Source organism: Myotis nattereri, assembly GCF_964212035.1.
Source record: "Myotis nattereri genome assembly, chromosome: X".
In the NCBI taxonomy this organism is placed as follows: Eukaryota; Metazoa; Chordata; class Mammalia; order Chiroptera; family Vespertilionidae; genus Myotis; species Myotis nattereri.
Genome location: NC_138078.1, coordinates 120,271,126 through 120,281,409, shown reverse-complemented (window position 1 = coordinate 120,281,409; position 10,284 = coordinate 120,271,126).

Below are 10,284 nucleotides of genomic sequence, written 5' to 3'. Positions count from 1 at the left end.
TGTCTCAATGTACCAGGCTGAATCTATTCAAATGAACTTTCTTTTTCAATAGATTGATTAATTGAGGTTGTTATTGCTACTTCTAAATATATAGTGAATTGTATTACCAAATAGGTAGCTTTTGGGGATCCATATTAGAAAGAAGATAAGTATAGTTAAGTTTCACATGTAAATAAAACTTGTATTACCCTTGCAATTCCATTTAAAGTATTAATTTACCAGTATATCTTATCTTTTTGTAGCTGGTGAAATGGTAAGCTCAGAAGCCTAGTTTATTAATAACACAGTCCATATTACAAACTAGTAAAGTCTAAATTAATAAGGATTACTTTACATTAATCCTAACTACAATTATATACCACTTATCTGAAGGTTCCCTTTCTGGAAACCATAATGGTCTAGTACTTTCAGAGCTAAAAACGATAAATTAAACTTTAAAAACATTAGAGTAGCCAAAAGAGATGATACAAAATCTATGCACCAAAACACGTATATTGTACTTATAGCAAAACTCCTAAGGTTCCCAATCTTATTTATACAAATTGTAACTCAGCTTGCTTTCTGAAACTAGGATAGAACAGAAAATATCAAAGGGCTACTGGAGGCATAAACAATGTTACCAACAAGCAAAGACTTTAGAAAGAAGACAGGATACTTCTAAAAAATAGACAGCCTGGGGCAATTTGTTTCATGATTAAACAGTCTAATATACTGCATAATAGCTACTAAGGACACCCCTTACATCCTAGCCCAGTGGTCAGCAAACCGTGGCTCGTGAGCCACATGCAGCTCTTTGGCCCCTGGAGTGTGGCTCTTCCACAAAATACCATGTGCGGGCGCGCACGTACAGTGCGATTGAAACTTTGTGGCCCATGCGCAGAAGTCGGTTTTTGGCCTGGGCGAGTCTATTTTGAAGAAGTGGCGTTAGAAGAAGTGGGGGGGTGGACATATAGAGAGGATGAATGAAAGGAGATAGACGAAACAAGTACACAAGACAAGTGTGGATGGGAGAGTTGGAAGGGGTCGACCTCAGCGAATGTACCTCAATCAGATTGAGGACGTTTTAGCAAAGGCCAGCTTAGGAGTACCCTAATTAAGTTAATAACAATGTGCCTACCTATATAAGTTTAAAAAATTTGGCTCTCCAAAGAAATTTCAATCATTGAACTGTTGATATTTGGCTCTGTTTACTAATGAGTTTGCCGACCACTGTCCTAGCCCAACTCAATGATTGGAGTCTATAAAGATAGCCTGGAATCAACCTGAAAAGGACAAATCGTGTCAGGTTCACTTGGCACAAAAAGAAAGAGACCTATCCATTTGAAACAATTACAATGAAGAGGACATGGACAATTCCAGGACACTTCTATTATTTGGGACATACACTTGCAAACATTTTCGTTGCAGCCAATGCCAAACAGATCAAGCGTTAATGTATCTGCTAACTCAGGCATGTCACACTAGGTTCTGCCAGCCTGGCTTTAATAAACAGATAAGAGTTTGTGAAGAACACATTGTTTATATGTCAATAAAACAGATGCTAGAGAAATGTTCATAAAACTTTTTCTCTCCCCTACCTGAGGTGGCACACATGTTAATATCACCCAGGCAGGAGGTTTCTGGGTTATTTACAACTTTGAATTAATGAGGTAGCTGTTTCTCTGCATAGATAGATATAGATGATATAGATAGAGATAGAGATGATAGAGATAGAGATAGAGATAGAGATAGAGATAGAGATAGAGATATAGAGATAGAGATAGAGATAGATATAGATAGGGGGGAGAAGGGCACTGTTCTCCAAGGATGAGTCCTGAAGCTCAAGAGAGTTTATTAAGGCTGCCCTTTAAACCAAAAAAAGGATGCTTGGGGATGACCATTTTGCCATACCAACTTCTAGAGGATATATGTCCCAGAAAAAAAAAAAAAGTATTGGGAAGAAAAAGTTATCCAGCTTTCTAATGATGTCAGGGAATTTCCTCTCCCCTTGTTATCAATTGTAAACATGTCCTCTGGGGAAGGGGGGGAGTGCAAAATAATGGCCTCCCAAGGAGCTGTTATGCACTTGCTTTTAATAACTCCCCCTGAGCCCATCTTTCAGTGAAGTTCTGGTAGTTAAAATGCTTATTTAACTAAGTCAGGTGCAACCAATTAAAACCACCAACTCTGCAGTGAATGAGACACAAAGTCCTTATTCCCAACAATTAGTGTGCAGAAGAAGGAAGGAAAATGACTAAAGAAGCAGGCTATTGGCTATAAGAAAGGGAGCTACATACAAACCTAGCTGCAGGGAGTACACAGGTTGCTTGTAAATAACTTGCATGTATCTATACAAGCTGATTTGTGTGTACATCTGGTACATAGATATTTATATGAAAGATTGTGTGTGCATACATTCATATCCATATATATCTGGGCACATATGTGGGTAATATAAGTATCTGTGAAAATAGGATATTTACCCTGAGGCTATTTAGTGGAGTGATAAAGAATACAATATACTTCAACATAGCTCCTAGCAAAACATGTCTCAGCCCAGTACCCAATAATGAGTGTCCATAAATATGGTTTGGAATCCTCTAGCAAAAGTTCAATTATATTATGTTCACCTGGTACAAAAAGAAATAAATATATTCTTTTGAAACACAATGAGAAAAACTTTGTTACTTTTAGAGATGTTTCTATTATTTGGGTCATAACTCTTTTAAAGACCATGCCCTTCCCTGCCAATTGCCAACAGATCAGGTGTTACAATATCTGCCAACCAAAGCATGTCACACTAGGTTCTGCCAATGTGGGTATGGGTCTGTATATCAGCATTTTGTATCAGTGGTGTGTGTGTGTGGGAGGGTGTGCTTGCTCAAGTTGACATGTGTTTATGCATGAAGAAATAACCAGGTGTGAGGGTATGCGCTTTTTAAATTAATTCAATCTAATGTGAACACATGGTTTCTGCCCAGCATGTTGCCTTGACTATCACTCTTCTTAGTTTCCTGTCCTAGTGCCCTATTTTTCATTTTTCAGTGGGTATCCCATAGGTCAAATATGGCTCAGTTGGAGACTGCTCAGATTATCTGACCCTGCCCACCTGTTGAACCTAGAAACCCCACTAACTCATCCTGTAGTCACAACTGTATCCTCTTGCCAATGCTGCCACCTGTTCTTTTATCCTTTCTGGCCACAACTACTTCCTTGAAACTGACCTAATGACCTTGCTTAGGCTAAGTTAAGCACCAGCCCTGGCAGAACCAGGGGTAGAAGCAAGTGCAAGGTTGGACTGTATGGTTTTACATCGTACAAACCAGGCCCCCTTGGGAACAGTAGGAACCTGGTTGCATGAGAGGCTGCCTAATATGGGAACTACTGAATTTGGGTAGGGAGAAGCACACTAGAAGCTGCCATGGTCCTTTGTCCAAAGAGAAAACCAAGTGGAGAAATGAAATGAAAGCTAAGTGTGGAGAGTGCTGGGTCATCACTGAAAATAAGAAAGAGAAGAGTAATTGCAAAATATGGAGTGTCTAGAATATCACTCTAAAGAGAGCCAAGATGTCCCAATGCTGCCCCTATGAACAAACCAGGCAACCATTTATTGAAAGACTACTGTACATTAAGCACCGCAGACACTGCACATATCCCAGCAAACAGGACATAACCCCTTCCTTCAAGGTGCTCATTGCATATTTAAGGAGATCAGGAAGAAAGTTCTTTTTCACATTTCTGTGTAAGAAGTTCTACAATAGATGTAAGAGAAGACTTCCTGGAAAAATGAAGTTAGGCAGGTGAATAGTACAGAGGGTAGTGAACACTTAAAGCCTACCCACTTGGATTCAGGATAAAGTCCAAATTCCTTGCCTTGGAATAGAAGACCCTTCATGATTTGGCTCCAGCATCTCAGGTCTCAGTTGTCACCACCATTGCCCATACACTCTACATCCAACCACATTGAATTACGTGCACTAGTTTGAACATGAATACTCTCACTTTCAAGCCATTTCACATGATAATGACCTCTCAAAGCCTCATCCATGCAATCCTACTTATTTATCTTGGTATAGCTCAGGTATCACCTCCAATGGGAAGTCTCCCTTTAACCTGACCACCCCCCCCCCGCCCCAGGTTATTTTGTGTACCTATATGAGTTTTCTATGGCTGCCATAACAAAGATAAACAAGCTTATTAGCCTGAACAACAGAAATTTATTTTCTCATAGCTTTGGAGGCCAGAAAGCCAAGATCAAGGCAGCATCGATTCCTTCTGAGGGCAGTAAGGAAGAATCTGTCCCTTGCTTCTCCCCTAGTTCCTGGTGGTTTAGTGGCAATATTTAGTGTTTTGTGGCTTATAGACACATCATTCCAATATCTGTCATTATCTTTACATGGTGTTTTCCTTGTATACAAATACATGTGTGTATTTGTGTCTAAAGTTCCCATTTTTTAAAATGAATGAATTTTTTTCATTTAAAAAATATATTTTATTGATTTTTTACAGAGAGGAAGGGAGAGGGATAGAAAGAAATATCAATGAGAGAGAAATATCGACCAGCTGCTTCCTGCACACCCCCTACTGGGGATGTGCCCGAAACCAAGGTACATGCCTTTGACCAGAGTCAAACCTGGGACCCTTCAGTCCACAGGCTGACGCTTTATTCACTGAGCCAAACCAGTTAGGGCTAAATTTCCCATTTTTATAAATACACCAATTATATTGAATTAAGGCCTACCTTAATGACCTCATTTTAACTTGATTACCTCTATAAAGACCGTATCTACAAATAAGGTCACATTTTGAGGTACTGGGCTTTACGATTTCTACATATATCTCTTTGGGATCAAAATTCAACCCATAACAATGACTTTTCCCAGCACTGACACTGGATATTGTACTTATCATAACATTAATCAAACTGATAATAATTTGTTTACTTGTCTGTCTCACCAGTGTGAACTGCATGAAGGCAGGGACCCTGCTTTATTCATTGTTGTATCCCTAGTACTTGAAACAAAACCCAGCACATAGTAGATTTTAATTACCTATTTGTCACAATGTAAGTGTCACTCCTTTGATCAGAGGCTAATCCCTTCACATGTGCTCTGGACCTTGGAGCTTCCAGCTTTTGCAGGGACCATAAACCAATATATCCCTCTGGACTCCTGCATGTTCAGCTTCTTTCTTTCTAATGAATTATTCTTCCTAATAATATTCAAATATTTTATATTATTTCACATTATAAAAATACCTTTCCTTAAGTTACTTGTTCCAGCTCTCACCAAATCTATTTCCTTTCAGACCCAGGCTTCTCCAAAGAATTATCTACACATGGTGGTTTCTCTTCTTCACCTTTTAATCATTTCTTTATCTCACTCCAGTATGGCTTCTGCACCCAAGTCTACCAAAGTTATTTTACTAAGGTTATCAATGTCTTTCATATTATCATATACAATGGACTCATCTCTGTCCTCAGCTTACTCCTCCTCTCAGCAGCCTTCAGTAGAGCTTACCAGGCTTTCCTCCTTACAGCATTCTACTCTCTCTACTTGCATGAGACTAAACATTTGCGGTTTCCTTCCTCCCTCTCTAACTTCTTCTCAGTCTTATTTCCTGGTTATTCTTCCTCTACATGACCTCTAAATGATAGAATTTCCATTTCTATGTTTTTAAAATGCCATCTACTAGTACATGCTGATAGCTTCTAAATTCATATTTCTACCCCAGATATCTCTTCTGAATTCCAGACTAATATATTTAAATACCTACTTAACATCTGCTACAGAATACTCTCATAAAAAAATTGATATTATCACTTCTCGCCAAAATCTGGTGCTATTCCAGAGTGGCACAAGCACATATTCAATTTACAAACCAGTAACCTGAAAGTTATTATTGATTCCTTCCTCTATAATCATCACCAAGCCCTATAATTTCTATCTCTGAATATATCGAGTTTAATTAATTTATCCCCATCTCTGCCACTACTTTCCTAGTCCACACTACCATCATCTCTGGCTGGCAACATTGCAATAGTATCCTAATTGGTTTCTCAATGTCCATTAAGACATTGGTTTTGCCAGTCCCATTAAAAGTCATTTTCTACATAACAGAGTTATCTTAAAACATAAAATGGATCCTGCCACTCTACTAAAAACCATTCAAAGAGTTCCAATCTCACAATGAACTGTAGTAAGGATCTGTATTATCTGGTTCCTGCCTACCTCCCCAGCCCCATGATTTTGTCCTTGATTACTAGATTGTAACTATGCTAGCCTTTTTCTCTGTTCTTAGAACACTCCAAGGTCTTTACCGTGGCAGAGCCCTGCTGCTAATTAGTCCTTCTGTTGAAATATCTCCTCCCTTACCCTACCTTATAATCTATATTCGCCTGGCTTATTCTTATGTATCTTTCAGGTCTCTGTTCATATGTGATAGCTTCAGTGAAGTCTCTGATATTTACAACCCAATTCAAATTATATATCCTTGCTATAAGCCTTCATAGAAGCCTGTGCTTTTCATTCATAACATTTATCAGAGTATTAACATACAGAGGGATAATCAGTATATAGGTGATGCTTGAAGCCACAGAAATAGTAATAATCTAATAAGGGAGAAAGACATATAACCATTCCACTGTTCACTCAACAAGTATTCATTGAGTGGGCTGGAAGAGGTTAATAGGGGGAAAAGGAGGAGCTATGTAATACTTTCAACAATAAAGATTTTTTTAAAAAAAAACAAGTATTCATTGAGTGTCTTCTATGCCAAACATTCTTCTAGGCACTAAAGATATGGTGGCAAACCACCAGAAAATATAATTACTACTGAAACCTAGGTCCACAATGAATCTCATGGAGACACAAGAGAGTATCTCTTAACTCACTATGTTGGATGAGAGAAAATAGTCAAATAAAGCTTCCTGGTGAGGATGATGATGGAATCAAGCATTAAAAGATGAAGGGCATTAGCCAGGTGAAAAAACAAATATATAGGGATTTTTCAGGCAAAGGGCATGAGTAAGGATGCACAGGTGTGATATGGTAAATTGTGAGATGGAGCATGTTAAGAGATGAGACTTGTGGAGAAGGCAAAAGCAGAGTCATGGACAACCTTGAATCCCATGCTGAGGATCTTGGATTTTATCCTGTGAAGACAGATATCAAATGTCTTCTGTGTGCAGTACACTATGCTGGGTACTTGGGGGTACATCTAGAAATGACTTTCTATCTCTGATTTTGAATGATTTATAATCTCACTAGAAAGGTAGGGCATATACATAAAACATTAAGAGCAGTGCATGCTAATGAAGAGGGGAATGAAGTACTTCTCAGGGGAAGACATTACATGAGCAGGGCAGTAAGGGAGAGTTCTAAGAGAAGGTAGGGTTTGAGCTGGTTTTTAAAAGGAAAAAATGGGGGAAAATAAAATAAAAGGAAAAAATGGGGTATATTTAGCTAAGCAAGGGACATGCTGGATATTTGTGTTGGATCATATGTCCTAGTAAAAGCTTTGTTAGGTCTTTACATTAAGGTGTTTTATATTGATTATATTTTCTCTTAAAACTTGTATGCATATATGCATAACCTATGGACACCGACAATAGTGTGGTGAAGGCCTGAAAGGGTGGGGAGTGGAGGGGGTCAATAGGGGAAAAGGTGACATATGTAATACTTTCAACAATAAAGATACATACATACATACATACATACATACATACATACATAAGATATTGGGATTTTACATACCTTATAGGAAGTGCTTTTGAGAATTAGTCTATAAACCATGAAAACATATAAATTATGAACAAGGCTTCCAGTCTGCAATATCTTTGAGGTCAGAAGCCACATCTACATTGTTCACTATCTTATTCCTACCACTGAGCAAAATGCTTGGATAATATTAGGCTCTCATTAATATTTTGATTGACTAAATAAATACATGTATTGTCTCCCTTATCAAAGCAGAACGTTTTTGCTTTCCCTTTCTTGAAATGTAGCTTGGTATACCAGTTGATGGTTTCTTTTGCTGTGCAAAAGCTTTTTAGTTTCATGTAGTCCAATTTGTGAATTTTTCCCTTGCCCAAGGAGATATATCTGCAAAAATATTGCTACAAGGAATGTGAATTAAGCGCTTATAGCAAGTTATTAGAGATGTGGATTGTCTGTGATTTTACTGCCTGTGTTTTCTCCTAGGATCTTTATGGTTTCATTACTTACATTTGAGTCTTTAATCCATTTTGAGTTTATTCTTGTGTATGGGGTAAGTTGGTGGTCTAGTTTCATTTTTTTGCATGTACTTGTTCAATTTTCCCAAAACCATTCATTAAAGGGACTATATTTACCCCACTGTATGTTCTTGCCTCTTTTGTCAAATATTAATTGACCATAAAGGCATGTTTATTTCTGTGCTTTCTATTCTGTTTCATTGATCTATATGCCCGTTATTGTGCCATTTCCCTGCTGTTTTGATTACTTTGTCCTTGTAGTATAGTTTGCTATCAGGTATTGTGATACCTTAAACTTTGCTTTTTTTCCTCAAGTTTGCTAAAGCCAATTGGGGATTTTGTGGTTCCATATAAATTTTTCTAATATTATTCTATATCTTTAAGATATGTCATTGGTATTTTAATAGGAACTGCATTGAATCTGTAGATGGCTTTGGGTAGTATGGACATTTTAATGATATTAATTTTTCCTATCCAGGAACATGGTATATGCTTCCACTTATTTGTATCAATTTCTTTCTTCAATATCTTATACTTTTCCAAGTTCAGGTCTTTTACCACCTTGGTTAAATTTATTCTAACCAAGAAGGTAATAATCCCTTATAGTAAGTGGGATTATTTTCTTAATTTCTCTTTATAATGGTTCATTACTGGTGTATACAAATGCCACTGATTTCCAATATTAGTTCTGTATCTTGCTACTTTGCTGAATGCATTTATTAGATCTGGTAGGTTTTTCTTTTGTATGTGGAGTTCTTAGGGTTCTCTATGTACAATATCATGTCATCTTTGAATAATGACAGTTGTACTTCCTCCTTTCCAATTTGGATGCCTTTTATTTCTTCTTCTTGTCTGATCACTGTGGCTAAGACTTCCAGTACTATCCTATAAAATAAAAGCCTAATATGCTAAGTATCCAGTCATCCATTCAACGAATCAAAGCATAATATGCTAATGATACACTAAGGCTGCTCAACCACTCGCTATGACATGCACTGACCACCAGGGGGAAGACACTGTGACCCATAGATTAGTTTGCTGCTGGAGTCTGGCCAATTGGGACTGAGCAAGATGGGCTGGACAAGCCTCCTGCCGTCCCTCCCTGGCTGGCCAATCTCCTGCATCACCCCCCGCCCCGATCGTGAATTGGTGGGGTCCCTCAGCCTGGCCCGCACCCTCTCGCAATCTAGGACCCCTTGGGGGATGTCTGAGAGCTAGTTTTGGCCCAGTCCCACAGGCCAGGCCAAGGGACCCCACTGGTGCATGAATTCGTGCACCAGGCCTCTAGGGTTAAATAAGAGTGGTGAAAGCAGATATCCCTATCTTGTTTCTTTTTTAAAATCTTTATTGTTGAAAGTATTACATACTTCCCCCTCCCCATTAATCTCCCCCCCCCCATTAACCTCTTCACAGCAGCACAATTTACAATAGCTAAGACTTGAAAACAGCCTAAGTTCCCATCAGCAGCTGAGTAGATAGAAAAACGGTGGTACATTTACACAATGGAATACTCTGTGGCAATAAAAAAGAAAGAACTCTTACCTGCTTTGTTTCTGATCTTAAGGGTAATACTTTTATTTTTTCCAATTGAGTATGATGTATTGTAGGCTGTGATTTTGTAATATATGGTCTTTAATATATTGAAGTATGATCTCCCTATTCCCACTTTGCTGAGAGTTTATATCAAAAATAGGTGCTGGAATTTGTCAAATGCTTTTTCTGCATCTATTTGTATGATCATATGTTTTTTATCTTTCATTTTGTTTATGTGGTATATCACATTTATTTATTTGCAAATATTGTACCAGTCTTGTATTCCAGGAATAAATTCCACTTAATCATGCTGTATGATCTTTTTAATGTATTGCTGGGTCCAGTTTGCTAGTAGTTTGTTGAGGATTTTAGCATCTATGTTCATCCAGGGATATTGGCTTATGATGTTCTTTCTTTCTTTTTTTTTTTTTGTAGTGTGAGTTCAAGAAAAAAGTTAATGGTATTAAATGTATGACTGTTAGAGAACGTGCCCATTTATATTTTAATAGGTAACAGTGGATATTGCCCTAACCGGTTTG